Genomic DNA, 25452 nt, shown 5'->3' with positions numbered 1-25452 from the left:
TGTAGAGGAAAAAAATGCAAAATAAAAAAAAGTTAATGTTTAGTTAAATGTCCACAAAGCATACCATGATGTCAACTTGCTTTATTAATGATCTAGTCATAACATTTTGTCACATCTGACAAGAATTGGTAGGTGAGATTATCTTAATAAGTTGGCTCGATGATTTCCAAGAAATGAGAACCTATTTTAAATTCAATGAGTTATGGCATCCAAAATATTCCAAATTAATTTTTAATCCTTCCAAATAATTTTTGCAATAAAAATTCTATTAACGAGAACTTTTATGTATGTCGTGCTATGGATTTGTAAGGATCTTAGGGCAGCCTTGGCTGGGAGTGTGCGTGGATCCCTACTAAACCACGAGGCCTCAGCAGGGTCGATGGCTCTAAAGGAGTCTCAGCTCTCCTGGGGCTTGGGCAGGAAGCTGCAACAGGGCCCAAGGGCCAGCACCATGGACAGAACAAGGGGCCTGGATGGCAATGTGTAGACCAGGAGGCAGGGCACAGTCATTCTATCCTGTTCCACCTCCACACCTGGGAAAAGCACGGCCAGCTCCCTCTATCCCACCCACAGCCCCAGGAGAGGCCAGCACACTCCAGGGCAGCTGCTCTCCCAGGCAGACAACAGGCACAGAATAGAGTAAGATGCCCAGCCAAGGGCAGGGCTGGGCTTGAGCCCAGGAGAGGGGAGCTCATAGTGTGAGGGGGTGGTCCCTGCCATGGTCCCACCGTGACACTGTGAAGCTGGAGGAGGCATGGCCCAGGAGAAGAGCCCCATCCCAAGGGTGGCTTGCCAACCCGACCATAGCAGGCACCTGATGACTCCAGGCTTTGTCCATGTCCCTCTCTGGTTTGCAGAGGCTCTGTCCCTCCTCAGGCTCACTGGAAGAGACTACCCAGCACATTCTACCCTCTTGTGATCGTGCCCATGAACTGCTGTCCGAGGCGAAGTTCTCACAGTACCTCACGAGGAAGTGTAGGAGGTAGTCCTCCCCACTCTCCCGGCACTGGGCCTAGCTAAAAAAAAAAATAATGATAATAATCCTAAAAAAATATTAGTCTGATTCCTACACTTCATTTATCATCTCTGGGTTGGTTACCAACTAGGCCAACAAACTAGCTCATCTGCTTGGTTCCAAATGACTTCCTGTCTCTTAGGGAAAAAAAATAGTCAAAATCATCATTAAGCAGAGTCAAGAGGCTGGGCTGGACCCAGGGATGCCTCTGAGCACCAGGGTGTAGAGGGGATACTAAGAGGGCAGGGGAAGGAGGAGGGAGGGGAGGTTTGGAAAAGAGGGGAGGGGATAGGGAAAGGAAGGGGGAACTAGGGGAAGAGGAAGGGGGTAAAGGGAGAAGGGAGGGGAGGAGGAGAAAGGGAGGGAGGGGAGGGTAGAAGGGAATGCTACGAGAGGAGGGAGACCAAGGGAAGGGGGGAGGCAAGGCGGGAGGAGGTAGGGAGAAGGGGGAGGAGGGGGAAGGGATGGAGGGTTACGGTTAGTGGGGTAGCTAGGGGCAGTTCCCAGAAGGGCTCCACCGAGGAGAGCAGTTTATATACAGGTGTAAATTTCAGGGCACTTAAGAAAAGATCACCCCAAGTCACTCATTGGGTATGGGGATGTTGGGGACATTGTGTGGCTTTAAAAATAAGGTCTATGACCTCAGCCAGCTTTTATTTTAGCGGGAGCGATAAATGATGAGATGATGAACAAGGAGATCATATTACACTGTATTATATTAGGCTACATTGTATTACAGTGTAATCTCATTTTAATAGTTTTTTTTTTCTTTTTTAAAGATTTTATTTATTTATTCATGAGAGACACAGAGAGAGAGAGAGGCAGAGACACAGGCAGAGGGAGAAGCAGGCTCCACGCAGGGAGCCCGAGGCGGACCCATCCCGGGTCCCCAGGATCCCGCCCTGGGCTGAAGGTGGCGCTAAACCGCTGAGCCAGCAGCGTGCCATGCAGGAATCCACTCGGGTGTGGTGTGCAGGTGTGATGTGCAGGCACATCCACACATCTGCAGACACACTGCCCGGGAACCTGCTTCTGTGGCAGGGGCGAGGGCCCTGAGGGGCACTGGCTGCTGAAGACAGACCCAGCCACACGCACGCGCACACCACTCTTCCCCCGTGGAGCCCCTGTATGCAAGACAGGACGCAGCAACTTCACTGGGGCAGGCGTCAGGCCAGGTATTTGAGAGCACCCGGACTTGTCCAAGTCATGCCAGTCGCCAGTCCAGAAGTCCTGCTCCAAATCAGCACAGTCCTACGGCCTGTTACGGCCTCCACCCACATGGCCCTCTCCTGGATCACCTCGGGGGACGGTGGGGGGACTGGGCCCTTCAGGCACTGGAGTGAAACACAGAGCTCAGCAGGGTCTGTCTGTCTGTCCCCAGCCAGGGGATGCCGGCCCAGGGCATCCTAAGCCAATGTTCTTCCGCTTTGCCCTCTGAAACATAAACACCTTTTACAAACACATGCCTCTCTTCCCCAGCTGGCATTGTGCTTCCTGAACCCTTTCCCTAACATCTCTAATTTTCCCTTCTGCCATCAGAAGGGGTCTTATCAATGAAGAGCTTTCAGATAAACTGCTCGATTTCAGACTGTACCTGGTGAGGACTCTGCTTCCTGTGCTCCTAAGAGGCCCCCGCTGCACAGCAGGAATGGGTCTGGCAGCGATAAAGGGCCTGGTACTGAAGCACCCGAGCCTGGGTTCAAATCCTGCCTTCCCTCTTACTAGAAAGTCATAGAAACTCTCTGTGCCTATTTCTTTCTCTATAAAATGAAATACCAGTTCCTAGTTCAAAGGGTGGTTGGAAAGATTAAATGAGATCACGCAGATGAATCACTTAGCACCATTCCAGCCCTGAGTGAGCACCCAATAAAGCACCCTAATTAAGAACTCTCAGAAAGGCTCTTTGAGGAAGACGTGGTGGCAGCCAGAGTGGAGCCCAGGACGCCCCGCTCCTGCTCCTGACTCACTGCTGTTCGCTGAGGAACAAGTCGGTCAGGAAGCTGCACCGCAGCCTTGGCACTTAAAGACACTGGGAAGACACCGGTGGAACCAGAGGTGGCGATTCACCGAATTAGAATTACTCTAACCAGCCACAACGTAAAATCTTTGGAAAAGGTTGTGCTGACTTGATCAGAGGTGCAAAGGAAAAGAATCTCAAAGCAGAAGGACCAGTGCGGATGCCTACCAAGACTCTGAGAATCACTACGAGAAAGACTGCTTGTGGTGAAGGTTCTAAGACTTGGGATCCTTTTCAGTTGAGGATCCACGAGCAACTCATTGGTCGGCACAGTCCTTCTGAGATTATTAAGCAGATTACCTCCATCAGTATGGAGCCTAGAGTCAAGGTTGAAGTCACCATCGCAGATGCTTAGATCAACCTTTTTAATAAATTGATTATCAGTTGTTTAAAAAAAAAAAAAAAAAAAGCACTCTCAGAAAGTTCTCTCTTGAGTCCTTTTACTTTTGCAGGCAGTTAGACCATGACATGGCACAGCAATTTCAAAGTGCATGAGAGCCCCCATCATGGGCCGGCCACCTTCTTGGCAGCCAGTGTGGCACACCAGACATCAGGTACGACAGAGGTCCAAGAAGCCAAAATCAAGTATTTGCAGGGATGGAGGTTACGACAGAGGAAGCTCTGAGGACTGGTGGTGTCTCACTTGATGTCTCCAGGGCAGTTACCCAGTATATTATCCATGGAATCCAGTTCTAGGGGATTATCACAGATATCTTGCCCCATTACTACATCCCCTCCACAAAAAATAAAAATTAAAAAAAATACTGTTGCCAAATAGATAAGCAAAGCACTTAGGTGAGCAAGTCAAATAAGTTTCTTACTGCAGACCTTCTCAGAACCTTTTAAGACACTAACGCACTGGAAGGTCTAAGACAGGGCTATTAGTATACATAATTCCCCCAAATTCCTTTGATCACTCTGATGGTTAATTTTATGTGTCAACTTGACTGGGCCCTGAGGTGCTCAGATATTTAGTCAAACATTGTTCTGGGTACTTCTGTGAGGGTGTTTCTGGATGACACTAACATTTATTTTTTTTTAAGATTTATTTATTTATTTATTCATGAAAGACACAGAGGAGAGAGGCAGAGACACAGGCAGAGGGAGAAGCAGGCTCCACGCAGGGAGCCCGATGTGGGACTCGATCCCAGGACTCCAGGGTCACGCCCTGGGCCAAAGGCAGGCACCAAAACATTGAGCCACCCAGGGATTCCCGACACTAACATTTAAATTGGTAGACTTGGGGATGCCTGGGTGGCTCAGTGGTTGAGCGTTTGCCTTTGGCTCGAGGTATGATCCTTGGGGTCCTAGGATGGAGTCCCGCATCGGGCTCTCCATGGGGAGCCTGCTTCTCCCTCTGCCTATGTCTCTGCCTCTCTCTCTGTGTCTCTCATGAATAAATAAATAAGTTCTTTTAAAAATTAATTAATTAATAGACAGACTTGAAGGAAGCAGACTGCTCTCCCAAATGGGGGTGCGCCTTGTTGCATCTGCTGAAAGCCTACACAGAACAAAAAGGCCAACTCTGTCCCAAGTAAGAGAGAATTTCTCCTGCCTGACCCCCTTCCAGTTGGGACATTGGCTTTTTCCTGCCTTTGGATTCAAACTGAAACACCACCTCCTCTGGGGTCTCAAGCCGGCTGGCCTCTGGCTCTATACCACTGGCTCTCCTGGGTTTAGGCCTTTGGACTTGCTGACTCACCTGCAGATCCTGGGACTTGTCAGCATGAGCGGATTCCTCAAAAATCTCCCTCTCGCTCTCTCTATATATACATGTACACACACACACACACACACACACTCATTCTATTTGCTGTTTCTCTGGGACCCTGACAAATTAACCACAGAAACCTCTCCACCCACCCCACCCCAGAACACCTTGTAGGCCCTAAGTTCCATGTAGGCTTCAAGGGACACTGCAGTCAAGGGTGAGAATCTAAGAGGGCTGCAGGCCTCGGTCCCAACCGCTGCTCCTACCCCGTGCCTAAACCTCAAGGTGCTCTCTGAGGTAATGTATCACTGGGGTCTCCATTCCTCATGATCTCTTCATCTGAAATGTTCCAGGTGGAAAAGACCAGAATGGGGATTCAGAAGGCATGCTCTTTCATAAATGAAACTCCCATTCTGTCTGAGATTTTCCTTTCTTGTTCCCTTTGGCTTTGCCACCAGGAGGTTAGGGCTTTTCTCCTCTTGCTTCTCCCCCGTGAGTATCTGGGATGGTGGCGGTCTCAAGAGGACCCCAGACCTGAAGTGCAGGTGCCACAAGGGGACTGAGGGGCCTTTCTTTGCAGATGGGCAGCTGGCATCTCCCTGAATCCAGGGAGGGTGAGGACAGCGCTCCACGTGGTACCCGGCCAAAGGGGTGAAGAAACAAAAGCCCTCTCTCTGCGACTTTGAATTCGCTGCCCTGTGAAGAGCATGAGGAGCAGGGCTCCACAGAAGGGGGGCATCCTGGATGGACCGAGCCCCATCTTGTGGAAGCCTCTCCTTCTAGGACAGCAGGTGGGAAGGCTGGGTTCTCGTGTCTGCACTTTCCTTCCCCGGGTTCCCGGCAGAGCCTATAGTTCTGGGTTCGGGGTTCTAAGCCAGGGGTTCCCATCTTTCAATTTCACAGGGTAAACTCTACTCCACTCAACACCACTGGATTTGGGAACCAATACAGGGTTGACTATTTTATCAAGTAAGAACATTAAAAAAAAAACAAAAGAATCTAGTCTAACCATTATTTTACAGAAGAAAAGCTATGTTAACACCCCAAGTGAGGGGCTCTTGGGTGGCTCAGTGGTTGAGCATCTGCCTTTGGCCCAGGTTGTGACCCTGGGTCCGGGGATCGAGTCCCACAATGGGCTCCCTGAAGGGAGCCTGCTTCTCCCTCTGCCTATGTCTCTGCCTCTCTCTGTCTCTCATGAATAAATAATAAAATCTTTTTAAAAACAAACACCCCAAATGAGGAAGGCCATAATCTCAGGATAAAGGGCAGAGTCCTTCTGGAAGGCTCCCAGGGCCACTCTCACTTTCCTCCTTTTGCTCTCATTTCTGCAGACTTCAGACTGGCCAGTCGGTCCATCTGCCGCTGCTGAGTGTTCTCTGCCCCCAGGCGCTGCCCGTCTCCCCACGCTGTGTTCTCCGCTTGCCGTTTTCTTAGTCAAAACTTGTAAATCTCTACCTTTTCTGTAACAGTTTCTCCAAATGTTTTGCCAGAGGCAAAATGCCAGGGGATGGCAGTACAAGTAAAGGGGAATCAAGTGCCCACTTTTAGGGTTCTCATTGCCAGGCTAATTCTCAAGAGCAAACAACATACCAGGCATCAGGAGGGGAGTGTGTCCCTCTTCCTTTTTTTTTTTTTTTTAAGGGAGATAGAAATGTATTGAACACACCGCAAGGGAGCAGTGGGCAGGACAGCAAAGGGGAGACAGTCTGCAACAGGGCATGTGTCCCTCTTCCCTTTTGCCTCCAGCTAGTCTCTTGAAAGCTCTGGCTCATTTGGCGGCTCTTGGTCAAAGCAGCAGCATGGGTTCTGCTGGGTTGTTTGCAGCTTTGGCTGGTAAGACAAGAAAGTTAGAGGTATCTTGCTGGGCCGTTACGTATTCTGCATGGAGCAGGGACTGAGCCTGACCCGTGGCGGCCACAGTTCCCCGGGTTCCCTGGGATGCCTACATGAGTTCCCACCAAGTTTGCTCCACGAAGTGATGGCAGCTGGTCAGGAGCAGTGGAGTGTGACTGTGACGTCGGGAGACCAATTGTGACCAACTGATATTTATATACCCCGGTGAGTGCTGTCCCCTTCAGCGGGGTCACCTTGAGCACCTCTCCCCAGCTCCCTGGGATGCTGTCTTTGGTCAAAGCATTTCTGGAGCTCCTCTGGGGACCTGCCTTTGGAGCCAGATTATATGAGAAATAGAGTCCCATCCTCACTTCTCTTTGTAATCAAAAATCGCTTTGCTCAGCTTCATCACCCAGTAATTCCCTACCCTTGTCTCCAAATGACCTTGGCGGTATTAAAATTAAATCCACCCTCAAAGGAAGAAGATTGGCCACCAGCGAGCCCAGAGGTGATGCAGACTCCACCGGCCTACTGAGGAGGAGTGAGGGATGGAGGTGCTCCTGGGACAGGCCTCCTGGGGGTCACATCTCACCCGTGTTGGACTAGAGTTCACCTAATCCTCACAGGTACCCAATGAGATGGGGTGCTATCATCCCCATCATGCAGATGAGAAAATGGAGGCTCAGGGGCTGAGTCACATGTCTATGATCACAGACCGACCAAAGGGGCCAGGTGAGGGCCTCAGACTCCACAATACAGAGCTTCTTGTCGGGTGGGTCACAGCACTTCAGCTATTTTTTTTTTTAAGATTTTATTTATTTATTCATGAGAGACACAGAGAGATAGAGAGGCAGAGACCCAGGCAGAGGGAGAAGCAGGCTCCATGCAGGGAGCCTGACGTGGGACTCGATCCCGGGACTCCGAGGTCACGTCCTGGCTCAACCGCTGAGCCACCCAGGCATCCCGCGCTTTAGCTATTTAAACAAAGATAGGGATGCTGATGTTAAAAAGCTACCAGCCAGCCAGCAAATTATCCAGCCTCTTTCCCCTGTGCACAGCTTCGTCACCATCTCCTCCTAAATGGTCAGCTTCTGCTGTTTGGGCCCATCTGGAAAGGAGGGAGACTGAGGCAGGGCTGGAGCCAGACATGCATGGAGGGGCCTGGCGCTAGCTTCCACCTCAACTTCTGACTGTAGCAGGACACTAGGGGGCCATAGGCTCTCCATTTACAAAATGAGGATTAAAATAATCCCTAACCCATCTATGCAACTGAGTCCTTTCTATTTCCCCTACATCCCCTCCAAAAACAGCAGCAGCCTTGGGTGGTGCCGCTGAGAGCCCTCTCCCCTGCAGCCACCTGCTAGATCTGCCAAGGCAGTAAACCGCAAAGCAGAGACCACCCAGTCTCTTGACTGCCTTTGAACTCTGATGGGCATCAACAGTGGCAAAAAGAACCAAACAATTTCCAACAAAGAAAGAAAGGATATCGCGGGGAACCATCTGTCATCCACAAGTGTGTCCAGCAGAGAGGACTCGGGAGGTGGATCTGGGTTCAAATTCTGGTTTTGCCCTTTGTTAGCTCTGTGACTTTGGGGATGCTGCTCAACAGCTCTGAATCCCTGTCTTTTCACCTAAAAATGAATCACATGTGCCTACTTTGTAGTACAGTTGAGATTCAAAGACCAAAAAAAAATAGATAGAAGCGTGCAGTGCGGAGCCTGGCACATAGTAAACATGCAGATGTGCATTGGCTATTAGGGTTACTGAGCCAATTTTCCAACATGTGCAAGCTGGTTTAGGAGGCCCTGCCCCGCTTTGGGAAGATCAAAAGGGAAAAGTGAGGCAATGTCCGATGCAGCCCCTCTCAGGCCCACCATCTGCTCCCCACTGATAGGAAATTCAGGGTCTTACTTGAGACAAGCAAAGTGTACAACAGAGAGCTCAATCCCCTGCCCAAGGCTGTAGCCTCCAAGGACTTCCAAACCGTTCCCCTTTCCACTTCCATACCTCTGGCGATGGACTCCTCACTACTCAGAGTGTCGTCTGCTTCTAAGTACCAAATACCCAGGCTATCGAAGACCCTCCCTTTTGCACAAAAGTACTTTAGCTCAGATAACCCTATTTTGGAATTACTCTAAAGCCAGCAACCTCTGCCTTCTTTATTTTTTTTAAGATTTTATTTATTTATTCATGAGAGACAGAGAGAGGCAGAGACATAGGCAGAGGGAGAAGCAGGCTCCCTGTGGGGACCCCAATGTGGGACTTGATTCCAGATCTCCAGGATCACGCCCTGAGCTGAAGGCAGACGCTCAACCACTGAGCCACCCAGGCATCCCAACCTCCGCCTTCTTTTTTTTTCTTTTTTTTTAATTTATTACCAACCTCCGCCTTCTTAAAGAAAATACAGATCTGAGGCCAAAGCCAAGGGTCCTAGGGCCCAGGTCAAACTCTACACATTTGCTAGCACCCAGATTGGGTACCTGACACCCTGGCTGTTTTGTGTGGTTACAGTCGGGCTGCAGAGAAGTAAATGCAGAGCGGGTAACGCCAGGAAGTTCTGCTGCCTGGCCTTGCCTGGGGGCGGGGGGGGGGGGGGGGGGGGGGTACCGGCCTGCCCTGTGCAGTGAATAGGGTCCTGCCCTCTGGGAGGCCCCGGGTGGCCCCCTGCAAGCCCTCTCCCCCCCAGCATCCATCGGACTGGAAGGTGCCAGGCCCCACACGCAGCCTCTGGAGTCTTGAGTCTTGAGTTTGCCTGTGACCTTGAATCTAAAAGCCCTGCCAAAGGAATAACAATGAGAAATGTCCCCAGACATACACAGCTCTCTTTGATGTGTCCCGACCTGGGGAATTGGTGTCAGAAGACACACAAAAAAGCCAGATGGTATTTTCCAGGGTCATGGTCCACCATGGAGAGAAGCCCAGGGCCCTTTCATGTCCTTTTCAAGAGTCGGTCGGTGCCAGGGCGGCTGGGGGGGGTGAGGGCGGGTGGGGAGGACAAGTGGCTGTGGAGACGCGAGATTAATGGCTTCCTAGGCAGGGGAGAAGCCGCCCACTTGCCCAGTCACGATCCCCCAGTGGCTCTGTGAGGCGTGAAGTGTAGGAAGACTGTGGTGGAGAGGCCCACCCTTGCCAGGCGGGCAGAGCCCCGGCCGCCCATCCGCTGTCCTCGCCAGCAGGCCCTGTGGCCCTGCCTGCCTGCGGGCTCCCCCGCTCCAGGGGGGTCTTTGGGGCTGCTTCTAGCACACGTGCCACCTGGCGAGGTGCACAGTGCCCTCGAGGCGACAAGGGGAAGCAGCTGGGCAGGCAGCCGGGACAAGGACAGCCCAGCTTCTGGAAGGTCCTCTGTCCTGAGCACTCCCTTCCGAGTTTGCAGAGGGCCCCTCTGGTTTGGAAGTTTTCTCAGGAGGGTCCGTTAGTTTGCTTGCATGCTTTGGCTTCCGTAAACTTTTAATTAAAAGTCGTTTTCATCATAGAATACTTACTTGCAAACAATCAAAAGGGCAATGTCAAAAGTAAAAATCTAAAAAAAAAAAAAGTAAAAATCTCTCCCAATTCCAGCATCCTCAAGCAGATTCCCCAGAGGTAACTCAAAAGACGGCTTTGGCTGTCTCTTTCCAGAAGTTTCCAAGGCAGATGCCCAGCATTAGGAATTAAAAAAAAAAAAAAAAGAAAACCACAAATGTGACTTTTCTACGCAGTTGGCCCTTGAACACCACGCGTTTGAACAGTGTGGGTCCACTCCTATACAAAACTTTTCAATAAACAGTACAACACCATAAAATGTATTTTCTCTTCCTTGGGATTTTCTTATAACATTTTTCTTTTCTCTGCTTACTTCATTGTAAGAAAATAGTATACAATACGTATAGATGTATAAAATACGTGTTAGCTGACAGTTTATACTGTCAGTATACTGTCATGAGCAGGCTGTTAATAGTTAAGTTTGGGGGGAGTCAGGAGTTACACTTAGATCTTCTACTGCACGGTGGGGGGGTGCTGGTGCCCTCACCTCGAGGCTGTTGGAGGGTCAACTGTATATTTTGTTCAGCCCCAACCTTTCCCCACTGAACTCTCTGCTGCCTGAATTTCCTGTCACTTCATGTGGACCTGGGAGGGCCTCTTCTTAATATCAAAACATTTGTTGATTCCCCCCCGTATCATGATCTTAGTCCCCTTATTCTTTGTTAGTTGGAAAAACACATAATGAACTCACAATTCAGTAATACCTTTAAATGGATTTGCATTTTTCCCTTCGATGACCACAGCAATGTTTCCAGAGATCGCTTGGGCCAGGGCCGACGGGGAGAGGGCCTGACGATACCCTCGTGTGAACATTTCATAAGAATGATTTGATCAGATCTTCCCACCACCCCGGAAGGGAACAATTGGTAATCTGTTTCTCAGATGAGTCCAGCTGGGCACAGGGAGGTTAGGTGACTTGCCCAAGGCTACTTAGCAAGGGGGCAGGAGGAGCCAGGTGAATTCAGGCCTGTAGGACCATCAAAGGCCCACCCTGTCCACCACAACCACATGGGGCTCGTCTGTCCCCATGTGTCCACCTAGTGTGAGTCATGACGCAGGAGGCTCCCTCTCCCCCCTCCCCGGAGGCCTTCTCTAGCCTTGCCAGCTTGGTCACAGCCGTCAATATACACCCAATATCGCCAGACCCTGACGACGACCTCAGATAGGGGATGGCCAGTTAGGTGCTGACTGTGGACGTGAGCTACAGAGCTGGAATGCTGCCTGCGAGCGCCGCAGGGTTGGCAGCAGGGCAGTACACTCCTCTCTTCATCCAAGCAGGGGATGGGGCATCAGGAAGGCCAACATGAGCCAGACAGATGACATGGTCTTGATTATCCCGTGACTCAAATCCCCTACCCTCTCCTCCACACCCTCACCGGGAGAGGAGCTCCTGACCACGTGCAGGCACCGAGCAAAGCCTAAGGAGAGGGAGGGGAGTGTGAAGGGGGCGCAGGCCTGCATCAGGAGGCATAGGGCAGAGGAACCAGGTGGAGGAGGAGGGAGGTCAACTTGTCCAGAATGACCAGGTCATCTTTCATCCTACCAGTTTCTGTCTATTAAAACTCTTTCCATTCCTTGATATATATATATATTTTTTAAACTCAAAATTGTTCCTGTCCATCTGTCCAGCCCTCCTCTGGTTCTCTATCTCCTACCATCTCGTGGCCTGGCCTGGGGCAGGCCCATGGCATGGCAGTGGAATGTGGAGTTGGGGATCTGTACTACTTAGTCCTGAGGCTCACACTTCCTAGTCCTCACAACCACGAGGCCAGGGAGGCCCTTGCGAAGCAAACGGTCAAAGAGAATGGCCATCCAGAGAGCCAGGCAGTGGAGGACAAAGTGCTGGAGGGCAGGGGTGGGGGTGGGAGGCCAAAAGGCTGGGGCCCAGTCTTTCATTCTACACATCCAGCCCAGGCTCAACCTGAGACAAGGCCTCACACACTCCGGGCTTTGCTTTACTACCTGTAAAATGAGAGCTTAGGTGCCAGTGAGCCTCGCGGGGCTCCCCCAGCCTCCACATTCTGCCTCCTTCCTCAGGGAAGCAGGAAGTCTCACACCCCAGCCAGACAGGACTCTCAGAAGTTCCCAGAAAGAGAGACGGAGAGGTGTGGGGAGCCGCGAGAAGCAGTGTGCAGGTGCGCAGGTGCCTGGCTCACAGGGGGCATCTAGTCGATATTAGCAATCACGACTGTTGTCCTTGGCAGGGGCAGAGGAATATACGGGCAAGGATGACAGAGGCAGAAACAGGGGGCGAGGAAGAAAGTACGATGGAGAAAAAGGAAAGAAGTGCAGAATCAGTGAGAAACTGGTTTAGCCTGGCGTGGCCAAGCCTACCTGTCCCGGGCACGATCTCTGGCCTCACCTGCGTGGCCAGGAGCAGAGGTTACCGCACAGGCCAGGATCTAAAGTGTCCCCCAGGGCAAGACTGCACGGATAGATCCTAGCCTGAGCCCACCGAGGCACCCTCAGGTTCTCCCGCCCTCTGTGGGGAGGCTTCTGATTCGGCTCCTGCAGGTACCTGGGCACCTGCCGCCAGCCCAGCCGCTGCTGAGAAACCCTTCAGACTCACCCAGGTGCAGCTGCCCACACCTGGCCACACCCCCAACACAGACACCGTCCGGGGGACCCCCCTCCTGGCCTGACCTCCGGTCCCGCTGTGGACATGGCTGGGCTGCCACGGATCCCTAATTTCTTGGACTGCTCTTAGCCCAGGCAACTTTTTCTCTTGCACAATAAAGGTATTGCACACAATGTCTAGAGGTCATAAAATGTAAAAATTTTAAAACGCAGGTAGAGACCAAAGAAAGAGAGAGAGAGAGATCCCAGACCCAGACCACATGTACCTATTTTTATTACTATTACCAGCAGGAAAAGTAGCTGGCAAAGTCTGAGGAGGTTACGAGGGGTAGGGGAGGGGTGAGCCAGGCTGAAGGCCACAAGCACACGGGGACAGGGACGTCTCACTGAGCCAAGTGGGAGGCGCTTGCCGGGGTGATGACAGCCTTTTTGCTGAGGGTTGCCTGTCCCTAGGGAGGGCAGGGCAGGTCCCTGACTGTGGCCCCACATCAAGCCTGCAGGGTCTCCTCCTGGGACCGCTCTGCTGGTCAGGTGTGGAGCTGAGGGGCTCAGGGTATACAGGGGAGATGAATATCTCAATCCCCCTGTCCAGGCCTGCTAGATGTTGGCCACGGCACCACACAGACCAAAGCAGGGCTCTCTCTGCCACACGCAGGCAAGTGGCCTCTGGTGCGTCCCTGCCCCGCAGACCCACACAGAGGCCCTCCGAGGTGCCGACCACAGGCCCCATGTCCCAGTTCCAACACACCGACCTCTCTCTAGCAGCTCCTCTCCACGAAGGCCAATGCCATCCAGGGCAGCTGACCCGGGCAGCAGTGAGGGGGTGCTGTACTCGGCTCTTCCTCCTTCCTTCCTGGGAAGGGGCCTCAGCCCAGCACAGCATGGACACTTACAGATGCCCTGCCCGTTGCACAGCTGTCCTGTTAGAAGGACCTGGTGGCGGCCACCTGAGCCACATGCCCTTCTCAGGGGTGGTGCTCCCGTTTCCTGAGCCCTGGGTCAGCAGAGAGGTTCGGCTTGGGACCACATTAATGTGCCAAGAAGAGTGTCAGGAGACTTGGTCCTGAACCACAGGGGTCTGTGAGAGAAATAGCAGTTCCCTCCCCCTCCAGTCCCCTCCAAGTTGCCAAGCTCCAGCACAGCCCAGAATCTACTTTTGGAATCCAGGGACCAAGTGACCCTTCCCCTCCAATGTGGCCCTGCCGGCCAGGGCCCCCCGCTCGCCCACCTCCACGCCCACACATATCTGGCACGTTAAGTCTGGCAGCACAGGGTCCCAGTATGTCTCTGCTCCCGTGGGCATCCTGAATCAAGTACAGCAGGAAGAGCAGAGCCTGGGTGTCCCTTCCTGCCTCTTGCCTGCTGGGAGCTGTGGGGGACTGACTGGGAGCTATAGTTAAACAGAAGAGAAAGCTTTCTGAAGAGTTATCAAGTCTAAATTCAGGCTGCAGGGGTGGTGCTGGGCAGACAGGAACAGCGGCCTATAGAGAACCAGGGTTGGTGTAAGCCAGGGGTGCTGCTCCCACTAGGAGTCAGGGCCTGGGGCTCCTCATCCCCCTCTAGGCCTTGAACCCCTTGGATACTCACCCCCTTTCCTCTCTGCCATGGGTGCCCTGGCATGAATTACAAAAACTAGGTTGAGACCTACCCCCTCAACCAGGCACTCTTTGTCAGTGAACAACATGTACAGCTGTCCTGGTGGCCACCAGCAATTCAGCCATTGCACAAATTTTCTCAAGCTTTACCTTATATTTACTGAAAGCTCTTCTGCCATTTCCAAAAGCATTTCTCTACAGACCAGGGATTCAAAGAATGAAATGAGACCTCAGTGACCAGACAAGCCTTCCAGTCTATAAAGCTGTGTAGACTTAGCCATTACCTGGTGTCTATAGGCTTGCAGTTCACTTACCATTGAAAGTGGGCTGGGCTGGCCCAGGAGCTGTGCGTGTCACTAAGTCACTGAGCTGGGCCTCCTGACCAGAGATCTGAGCCTGAATATGTTTCCAGGTAACTGCTGGGGCAAAGCCCTCCTCCAGGACCCTGAGGAACCTGCAAGGATGAGTCTAGGACAGCCCTAGTGCACTCCAGCCCTCTCCTGGGCCTCGGATGCCCTAGGAGCTACAGACTAGATGCTCTCAACTCCCCAATTTCCTGTGGCATCCCCACAAACTACAGCACAGCCAATGCAGCCTCAACTCAAGCTGTTTCCAACTTGGGACACTAACTTGGGAGTGGTCTAGATAGTCCCTCAACTCCCACTTGCCTTTGTGGGCATGGCTGCACTCTCCAGCATTCCCGGGGAGAGGAGCTGCCCCTCACACGGTCTTTGGGACCTGCTGCAGCCCCTGCAGAGCCTCCCTTCACACTGAAGCTTGGCTGTTCTTGGCACCTGCTCCATCTCTCTCCTGACCTCACCTGTGCCGGCCTCACCTGTCGGCCACGTTGGCAGCTGCTGCAGACCCAGTTCCTCACGGGGTCTGGGGCACAAACCCCTCTGGCTGGAGGCTTGAGCAAACCTCTCCATCAGGGCCTCTTCCCCATGGAAAGAAAACTAGTGTTTTCTGCTCCCCTCTTTAGCAACAACAGTCAAATCCCTCGGGTAAGGGTCCAGCACGGGAAAGCAATCCCCTCACACCCCAGGCACATAGCTCACACTCCACTGTGAAGATTCTCAGTTTCAGACAGAATTTGGATAGGGCTATGCCTGGATCAGGGAGGAAGAAATACTAAAGAGAGCCAAGGCGTGTAGGTACTACTGTGTGCCAGTCTCTACTCTTAGCAGTTGATGTGGGTCAATTTTTCATCTTTACAGGAGTCCAACAAGGGGATCACTGTGGATGAGAAGTCTGAGGCCCAGGGATGAAGTCACTTATCCAGGGGCCCAGAGCTGAGAGGTCTGGCAGCTAGGCGGGTGGGGGTGGTGGTGGTGGTAAATACCTGCCTACTGGCTGGAAAAGGGGACCCATTTGTAGCATCTGCCAATTTCCATGGTGTCCATACTGCCCTCAGAGCCAACTGCAAGCCACCCATGTGACACCACTGACATGGCACTACTGTGAAGACACAGTCAGTAATGACCCATCACATGGCATCTCCACTGTGCAGATCTGTTAGATGCAAATTTACTTCAAGAACGCAAAAGGTAGCAAAATATCAGGGAGTAATGAGTTTTGAGTACTTATTACCTTTGTCGCTCATACAATGTATTTAGCTGCAAGTTTATATAATTTCTTTTTTTTTTAATTTATTTATTCATGAGAGACACACACACACACACACAGAGGCAGAGACACAGGCAGAGGGAGAAGCAGGCTCCTCGCAGGGAGCCCGACACGGGACTCCATCCCAGGACACCAGGGATGATGCCCTGAGCCAAAGGCAGATGCTCAACCGCTGAGCCACCCAGATGTCCCTATATAATTTCATTTTTAGTAACAGTTGTGTTTGACGAACAGCTTACAAAATTCCTATAAATGTTAACGATCCCCTCTCCCAAGCCATTGACTCTCCCAGGCCAGTTTGAGCTGGCTCCAGCACCCCACTGGGGCCAGGACTTAAAACTCAGTCTGTGGCCAGAGCCTTTCCTCCTAACCACTATACGTGCTGCCCCCAAGAAGGGCATGGATGCCCATCGAGCCGGCCAGATCTGCTCCAATGATCAACCAGGCCACAGACCCACAGAACTGGGCCCCGCCTGGCCACTTTTCCCATGGCCTTCTACTTGTTCCTCATGCCCCAGAATTCCCCTTCATCCACCTCAGATCTCCCTACGTCAGCTCCACCAACATGCATCAAGCACCTACTCTGTACCAGGCAGGTGCTGTCGCAGGCAACACAGACACACAGATAAGCTTTTACTCCCAGGGTTTATGATCCAGTGGGGAGAGATGCATTCAAATCCAGCAGATTACGACCCAGTGGGGGTCCGGAAGGAGAGAGTTCAACTGCCCCAGGAGGGCTCAGGGCTGGCCCCACCAGAGGGGAATACATGAGCAGGGTTGAAAGGATAAACAGAAGTCTCTGCCAGGCAGACTGGGGGCTGGAGAGTAAGTAAGCGACAGTATGAATAGGGAAGATGAGATTGAGTGTATATTTAGGTAAAATCTGTCCATCTAGGGCAGGCGTTGGTCAATGAGGAGAGAGAGCAGAACCAAAGTGATGCCCCTTATCTTGGCTGGGTGCCCCTGCATCAAGGGAGGGAGAGAGATTAAGGAGGACCTGGGGAGAAGTAGGTTTGAAGGCAATGCTGGAATGCTCTTTTGCAGGTGCTGGTGTGTGGTACCCCCAGGTGCCCAGGTTGGACACAACTGTCCATCACTGAGATTCCAGACCTAGGGGTTAGAGGACCAGTGGTGAACAGAACAAGGGGAGGGCATGAGATTAGAGGATTAAGCAACCAAATGCATTAGGACACACTTAGAGGGAGGCATGAGGTGGATCAGACCATCAGGGAGCCCTGAGTGTTGGCCATGGGCCCTGGGAGAATGATGTTAGGAGGACCCAAAGCTCCTTTCTGCAGCCTTTCCCTGTGCTGGGCTGAGGGGGGAAGAGGGACCTAATCTCCAGGGCCAATTCTTCCAAGACATGGAGCGCAATTTTCCCCTTCCACCTCCACCCTACACTTTACACACGTGTCGGGCCCACATGGGTAAGAAGGGGTGTTCTCGAAGCTGGAATTAGAGAGCTGAAGTTCTAGACACAAATGACACATAACATAGTGAGGAGTGCAGGCACGCAACCAGGTTGCTTCTGAGTAAATCCCAGCTTAGCCAGCTGTGTGACCTGGGGCAAGTGACCTAATGTCTCTGTCCCCCAGTTTCCCTACCAGTAAACTGAGGAGGGCAATAAGATCTCCTTCACAGGGCTGTTGTGAGGAAGCAGTAAGTTAATAGTACATCAAATATTCTTAGGACAAGGCCCAGCACATAGTAAGTGCTTAACAAATTGTGATGACTGCTACTATTACTATTATTACAATTGCCCGCCTCTGATCTGACAGTTTGTTTTTGGCTCCCTCATCTCCGCCAAAACTTTTCTTCCAGCAAACCCTACACTGATTCTCCAGGGAGTTAGGTGTCTTGGAGAAGAGAATCTGAATATGAGTATCAGACTCTGAAGGGGTGCCGGCCCATTGCTTCTGCGCATCCAGCAGCTGGAGGGCTTTCCTCACCCTGAATGAGGCTTGAGCCTTTCCAGCCTGTTCGGAGGCCAGGCAAGCCACAGACATAGCGAGTGTGTTGTGCATGTGTGCATGTGCAGGTGTGCACGCACGTGTGGATGTGTGGGCCGGGGCAGCACCTCACTGGGAGGCAGCTGCGCGCTGAAGAGCCTGAAGCACGGCTCCGAAAGGCAGGAGCAAAACCAGAGCTGCTTCCTGACGCTGAAGTCAGGGGCTCACTCCTCCGGGAGCTTCTGCAGGCTCACCCTGTGGGAGCCTCCACGCTCCCTCCTGCCCTGGGAAGGCTCCGTAGTGGGACTGTCACCCATGAGGTGCAGTGCCACCGAGGGCCTGTAGGGGGCTCTAGAGCTCTTCCATTTCCCCTACTCGGGGCTGCGAGGGTAGCGGGCTTAAAACAATGGTTGTGTTTACCCAGGCTCTGTGACTGTGCTGCTCCGAGAGGCAAAAGCAGCTGGGGTTCGTTCATCCCCCCACTGGGGAGCCCCAGTCTCTCCATGTTTCCAGTTGGCTGTTTCAGGTGCAACCCCTTGTCCTCCCTAAACCACTTGATGCTCATTTGGGCAGTCTCCCCACCGCCCCCCACCCACCACCCCCCAGCCTCCTTGGAGGCTGTCTCCAAAGGGTCAGCCTCCTGCCCTTTGTGGGAAGGTAGCAAGAGACCTCAGCTTTTGGCCTCCCAGGTGCAGCAAGGGGAGCTTCCAGTTGCCAGGAGCTCAGGTTCTAGCCGTAGGCCCTTGACCTGCTCCTCATGCAAAGGCGTGTTTCCAAAAGGACTCTGCTTACCCTGCTCTGCCCCCTAAAGCAAAATTCAGTAGCTCTGAGCTGCTATGTTAGGAGACCTCATTGGGCAGATTTACTTACCTGATTGCAATTGTATCAATATAGCTGGATGACAGAAAACAGTTGTACCGCTAACTTCTAAGGATGTGGCCAACCTAACAAGTTAGTGTGGGCAAAAAGTCATTTAAAAGACAATTTGAAAAACAACTAAACACCTAATTGTTCTCTTGGACTTTGTCAAAAGCAGAAAAAATAAAGGACATGTAGTTCTTAATCAGACCAACTTAAGAAAAACACCTATGATTGCATTGCCAGATTTGGCAAATATTGCACAGGGCCATAACCCTAAAAAATAATTTGTTGTTTATCTAAAGTCCAAATTTAACTGGGTGTCTTGTATTTTATTGGGCAACTCTACCTACAGGGTGGAAGATACAGAGATTCATTCAGAGAATAGTTCCTATTCATCATCCCAGGCCCACATCATAATTCCTTCTCTAATCTCCTTGTGTTACATATGGAAACCCAAGCCACATTGATCGCATTAAATGAAGTAATCAGTTCACGCACCCCAATCTCACTGCTGAGGAGGACTATCATTGTGAGGTTATGTCAAAGGAATGAAAAGTAACTTCCAAAAGATGACGTCAAAAAATTAGTGAGAGCCTGGAACCTTTAAGACACCCACTACTTGCCCAGCACTTGTGAATTACCTCTGTTTACTCCTCACAACAACCCTGGGAGGGAGATACCATTAATAGAAAGTAAAAAGAGAACCTACAAGTCTAATTTCTCTAGTTCTGGCAAAGGCATGTAAATTTCTGGTCAATTACTTTCCAGGCAAAGGAAGGGGAGGAAAACCAAGAAGACCCCCTGGCATTCATGGAGGGGCGTATTCCTAGGCAATGCCAGCAGTGTTGCTGTTTGGTTATGTGCCACTTACACAGGAAACTGTCTTAATTTCAATGAATTATCACAGGTTATGGGACTGTGGGAGAGAAGTGGGTGGGAAACCCATAATAGTCCTCAGCAAGTTGGCCTTACAACTGAGAAAGATACGCTACACCTTGGGATAATAAACAGCTCATTTGCTGTGAAGAAAGGCACACACGCAAGCTACTCCGAACACTCGGTGACAATGACACGCAGATTCCAAATGTTCTCTGTAAGAAAAAACACCCTTTCTCCTAATCCTTCTTAAACTCAACAAGACTGATTGGTTTTTATTATTCATGAATTAATTTTTTACTCGGGGTCCAACAAGGGAATTGAAGCTGTAACGTTTCTCACCGATTGAGGGGAAAAGGCAGCTCTTGACCTGAGCGGCACAGCCAGACTCTTGCTGGGATTCCTTGGGGGTAGGATGTTTTGTTTGTTAAATCAGTTAATAATCAATTAATAACCCAAAGCCCAGAGCTTTGGGTCTGGTTTGTTTTGTTTAGGGAGAGAGAAAAAAAATTGAGTAAGGACACAAGTAAGAATATTAAAGTAAAAAAAAAAAAAAAAACCAGAGCCAGCCGCGGGACTCTGGTTTATTAGGCACTCCCTATTATATTAGGCTGGTGTATTAGGCTGTCTCCTTTTTCCAAGGCACACATACAAAAAAAAAAAAAAAAGGAAAGGAAAGGGAGAGGACATAACAAAGGCAGCGCCTACTTCAAAAGTAATGCACAGATGAGCAGAGTGTGCAGATGAGCTGGTCCGGGTCTGGGAGTGAGCACGAGGAGTCACAAGAGGGGTCACAGGGATCCAGCGGGTCAGCTCCCTGGTGCCCTCCCTCTAATCTCTGCCTCCAGAGGGCAGGTCCAGGTGCCCAGGAGCAGGGAGAGACAGCCTCCAAGAAACTGAATGGCCAGGAAGGCGATCAAGGGTGGCGAGGTGACTCTGCCTCTTTCCACACAGTCCTTTTCCCATCTATTCACACACGCCAAGCCATAACCCCCCTTGTCCTCTGTGTGCCTTTGGTCTAAAACCTCTCCCGAGGTTGCCGCCAGAAGAACTGAGGAAGGTGGGGGGACCGAGAGGCAGAGCATGGCATGGACCTAGAAGCTCGTGGCAGTGGGGTCAGACCTGACACCGCATCCCTTACAAGAAACAGAAACAGTTCTCCCTCCCTAGTTCAAAGGCAACACACCCAGCATTTCTCAGGGGGGCCGTGTGCCTAACACCATATTCTCTTCTACCCGTCTGCTCATATTTCAGAGACCAGGCAGCTTTAACTCCTGAATGAATGTAGACGTGCAAACCTGAAGCCTTTGCATATTTTTGTTTGCAGCAAAACATTTATGTTAGGGGGAGGGGGGGACGGTGGGGGCAAGACACGGCAAGCCTCACCGGGTTACTATGAGAAAAACCCGTTATGAGAATTGCTGTGCGCTTTTGGGGAAGAAAAAGCTGCAAGCTGTTATTACCGTTGTCATAATTATTGCAACCATCGCATTATTGCTATTATTTCTGTAAAAGCGGTGTTGTTTCTGGCAAAGCTTGTTAGCTTGACTGCTTAGGTAGACAATGTCAACACACCCAAGAGACAGATGACAAAGAGTGAGGCGAAAAGGAAGGGATAAATACCGCACTCTGCATGTGTGCTGAGGGGATGTTTCACCATCAAAAGGGAATGTTTTCTGCTGATCGATTACGGAGGCAAAAACAAAAGCATACGCCAGCTCATTCACTCTGCATCGCTAAGATACCAAACTCCAGCTCAAAGCGCTGGGCAGTGAGATGAGATGAGATGAGAGACAGAAAAATTGGTTTTGAATAAAGTTTAGAGCTTCCTGATACCCTCACCCACACCTCCAGTCCCTATCGCCTTGTTCTCAGGCAACAGACACCTCTACCCTGGGGGATCTTCGGGTGAACAGGGGGTCTGTGACCCTTCCTGCTGTCTCCCCCAAAACATGGGAGCAGGAGACATGTTAAGGGGTTAAGGTGGGTTAAGGGTATTGATGGCTGAATCAGAACAGGGTGGACAACAGGCATTCCGCTTTGGGACTCCCCCTGACTAATCAGGTTCAGCACCTCCAAACTGCAGGAACATACCCACACACTCCCTGTGTGCACACACGCAAGCGGACACACACATTCACGCAGGTAGACAGACGCACAGATCCTACACTCCTTCCTCCGAAACACATAAAAATCACAGAGGGATAAAAGGACAAGAGCAGACCAGAGCAAACTGGAATGAAAATAGAGGGGAAAAAGAATTAAAGACAAAGGAACGTTACATGATAAGACATGAGAGAGATCATGCCCAAAACACGAGCTTTCGCATCCTCCACCCTGCCCCACAGCCCTGCATTTGTTCTTTGCCCTTCGGAAACCAAGAACACATGAAAAGACCTGCGAGGCTCACAATCCCCTTTCCAGGGATCTTTTTAAAACTACAAACCCCCCCAAAAAATAAAAAAAATAAAAAAAATAAAACTACAAACCCGGTGAAAATACCTAAAACGCAAATCTAAATAAATATCACAAAATGTTAAAAAATTAACAAGAAAAAAATGATTTATGAATTCAAGTTAATTCAAGCAATTAAAAAAAAAGAAGAGCCAAGTCAAAAATTACACTTAGCACAGAAAAGTTGACTTCAATTGGGCACTTCATATTCGTGCAATTTTCAATGCAGTGTTTCAGTAAACACGGACAGCCAGGCGTGCAGCCGACCACTGCCGTCACTGGCACGAGAGGACCCTGATACAGTTTTAAATGAAAATTGATCACATTTGAAACCAGAAGATAAAAACAAAACCTTGTCGGAGTTTGTTTAACTGCCTTTTGACCTCTGGATGAAATGACATTGAAAGTAAAATAACATTATCCAGAAAACCATTCCCAGAAAAAAGGGCTCAATCCCAGGGATGCTGAATGACAATATTGAATAGAATATTTTAAAGTCCTAAGGAACAGAAGAGAGAAATTTAGAGAGAGAATGAGAGTGAGTGAGAGAGAGAGAGAGAGGAATTTCTTTGGGACTAAAATATGTATAGTTAAAAAGCACAGCAAAATGAGGATAAAAAAAAATGAATGGCTCTGACCTCCAGGAAAACTTTTGTTTGGGGTTTGTTTTTAACTCAAGCTCACAGAACTCTGAATTTAAGACATTTAGCCAATAGATTTTTTTCACCTTGTCCAATTCCATACTGAAAGTCCCATGTGCACACTAACGGTATGATTTTCCTCGATTTAGGAAAACATTTGATTCATTAGGCTATCAGCTCTTTGTGGCTATCTGCAGGAAGAGAAGGGGAAGTTGAGAACCTGGAACAGAACTGCCCAAATGCTCCTTTGAGTGTGGCCGTCTGTTATTCCAGAGAAGGACAGCACTGCCTTTCCACCCTCTCTGGAGTCTCCCCACCTCACCCGGGGCCAGAAAACTGAAGACAGGATCTTAAGAAAGAGTGAACTCCTCCAGCTGCAGGGACAGCCGGCCCTTGGGTCCTATGGAGTTGCCTTCCACTCCATGGAAAAACCCCAAGGCTTGGCAGCCCCCACTGGAATGTGGCCACAGCCTGACCTCAGCCCAGGCAAGGGGTACGGTGGCAGGCAGCAGGGACTGTGTTTCAAGAGCAGAGCCCCTTGCCCCCTGTTACTCCCATCTTCATGGGGAATTCCACCGTAACACACTCTTCCACATACACACAGTGGAAGCTCTTCTAGGAACGGACGCAGCCTTCGATATTTTGGGGTTCAGCGCTATCTTCTACAAGAGAAGCATTAACAGCAACAGGAAAGGGCCTGACACTCCTGTAAGCCATTGCTTATAAATAAAGGTGCAGTTAAGATCCTTTCTATTCTAATCCTGATCCGTACAGAAAGGTGATCTAGATGGGCAAGTACCAAAAAAGGCCGTGTGGCTCCCTGTCTCCCTACTGGTCTGGTTTTCCGATGTCTTTTGTCAGATGATGGGCTGGGGGTCTCTGGGCCAAACTAAAACCCGTGCCCTCACTTATGGCCTGGCTCCCCACATGGCCCGAGCAGGCCCGGCCGTGGCTGTCCAGTTCTGTGGAATGCCCAAGCAGAAACGGAGAGCCAGCAGGCGGTCACCTCTCCCCTGCCCACTGAGTGTCAGGAACACTGCTGAAAGTCACCACGTGTCCCCTCTGCAGCCCTGCTTCCTCCCACAAAGCCCCCAGAGCCACCGACCAGCGTGGACCCAAAGTCTTCTGAGCACATCTTGCTAGTATGGTCAGGAAAGTGAGGGAGAGAATGTTCCAGAGTGGCTCGCTATACAGGGTCATGCTTGTCACAAGAGGCAAGGATCACTTGCCCAGTGGCCTTGGGAGGAAATAACCCCGCAACTAGGGACCTTCCCCAGTCACTGCCTTGACTTCCCTTCTGAGGAAGGGGTCTGGCTCTGCCACCAGTTACCCAGGATGCTCTGCCATTATCAGTGAAAGGTCAGCGGCCCCACCAGAAGGAAGGGACAGGCTGGCCGGGTTAGGGTTAATCCACCCGGCCAGCCATCACAGGGGTCACCGTGATACGCAGAGAAGTTGAGCATCCCAGTCCCCCAGAGCTGGTCTGCTAATTACATTTGCAATTATAAACACCACAACCTCCCTGCACGGAGACCAGACCACACCAACCAATGGGGCCACCAGGATATAATCCCACCCCAGCCACGACAAGGGACACCAGCACCGACCACTGAAGCCTGTGGGCCCCTCCTCTGCAGAATGGCCAGGAATATGACAGCTCCCAGGAGGTATGAGGCCACAGGGACTGGGAAAGGGAAACTCACCGGAGCCGAAGCCCAGTCAGGGGTCATCAGCACTTGCTTTTACAAAGACATTTGATTATGCCTAGAAATCGGCAAATGGCGGGATGTAGGCTCAGATTCGTTGGGTCCCTGCCGGTCCCCAGGTTGCACCCTCGAGGGCATCCTGGCACAGTGTGTTGACTCTCCAGGCCCAGCCCCCTCGTTGGCCGCACACCCTCTAGGAATGAGAGTGGCTGCAGAGGACACCAGGGGTGGAATGCTCAAGCCGTGCCGGGGTCTCCCGCAGGAACATTCAGTCAAGAGCCACCAGACCCCCAGACAAGCTCCCAATGGAGCTGTGAGTTGTTCTGGCAGATTCCGTGCAGAACCTCCCTCCCCGCCCCCAACCCAGGTCCAGCTCTCTCACTTGGGGAGGGGGAGAGATGGACAGAGACCTATGCTGGCAGGTAGGTGTGGGAAGGTGACAGCTTGGGGGGTTCAGGTGTTCAGGGCTGGACATCGCTTGGAAGGAGTAGGTTATGGTCCAAGTGATGCTGTTCCTTCCCCTGAAGATCGAACCACAAATAATTTCAGTCATGTTAAGGAAGCCACTTCAGGCATCTGGGAAGACAAGTTCTAGAGAAGGGCACTGCAGGACTGCGTCAAAAGCGTCCTGTGTCTTGTGTAACTGCTTGACTGTCTTCTGAATTGTTTCCTGAATCGGCAGGTTCCCACAGCTAACTCCACGGCCCACCCCGACGCACACACCGTCTGGCTCTCCCTCACACACCCTGTCCTGTGGCCTGCCCGACTCCCGCAGATCTTTCCAGTGCCAAGCGCTCCAAAGACACAAGGCATTTTGCAGAGGACCAAAGAGAAGAAGACAAACTTTTTCCATGAGTTTAGATTATCTTAAAAAAAAAAAAAAAAAAATTTGGCCAAAGGTACAGTGATCAGGAACTCAAACACTCCAAAGTTACAAGGGCCCCCGGAGGGAGGACGGGAGGCACCCCAAGAAGGTAGGGGTGGACCACAAAACACGAAATCTCTATCACGGCCACCTCCCTGGCACCTCCCCAAAAGGTCCCCTCTGTCCCTCCTCTCGCAGCCTAAA

At 51.1% G+C, this 25452-nt stretch overlaps 1 protein-coding gene and 1 pseudogene across 2 annotated transcripts in view; one reads left to right on the top strand and one right to left on the bottom strand.

The window, feature by feature from the left end:
* The window catches only part of ESRRB (estrogen related receptor beta), a 114378-nt gene that overhangs the window by 80316 nt on the left and 8610 nt on the right, over positions 1-25452 (bottom strand). The gene's annotated exons all lie outside the window — the stretch shown is intronic.
* LOC144320149 (small ribosomal subunit protein uS10 pseudogene) lies at positions 2996-3441 on the top strand (annotated as a pseudogene).

The sequence above is a fragment of the Canis aureus genome, chromosome 9 (genome assembly GCF_053574225.1).
Source record: "Canis aureus isolate CA01 chromosome 9, VMU_Caureus_v.1.0, whole genome shotgun sequence".
In the NCBI taxonomy this organism is placed as follows: Eukaryota; Metazoa; Chordata; class Mammalia; order Carnivora; family Canidae; genus Canis; species Canis aureus.
Note: the sequence above shows the minus strand (reverse complement) of the source record. Positions and strands in the feature narration are given on the sequence as shown.